Below are 258 nucleotides of genomic sequence, written 5' to 3' on the forward strand. Positions count from 1 at the left end.
TGTTAAACTTGCAAAAGACAGGAAACTTTCCCCAGGCTAGTCTCTGTTGTAAGATAAAGAACTGTAACATAGCAATGTTGCTGGCTCAAGGACAGACAAGCTACTGATTGATATGTAAAGATACTGGAAAGCTGCTCTAGGGAAAGAGAATGTCTGCTAAGATCAAGCTTTTGTTTGTGGATCGATTTAACCTCTTGCAAATTGCATTATGGAATGTCACTCTGCTTGTTTTACTGATGTTACCAGCCTCTATTGTTA

Source organism: Galeopterus variegatus, unplaced genomic scaffold (genome assembly GCF_000696425.1).
Source record: "Galeopterus variegatus unplaced genomic scaffold, G_variegatus-3.0.2 Scaffold3987, whole genome shotgun sequence".
NCBI classification, from domain to species: Eukaryota; Metazoa; Chordata; class Mammalia; order Dermoptera; family Cynocephalidae; genus Galeopterus; species Galeopterus variegatus.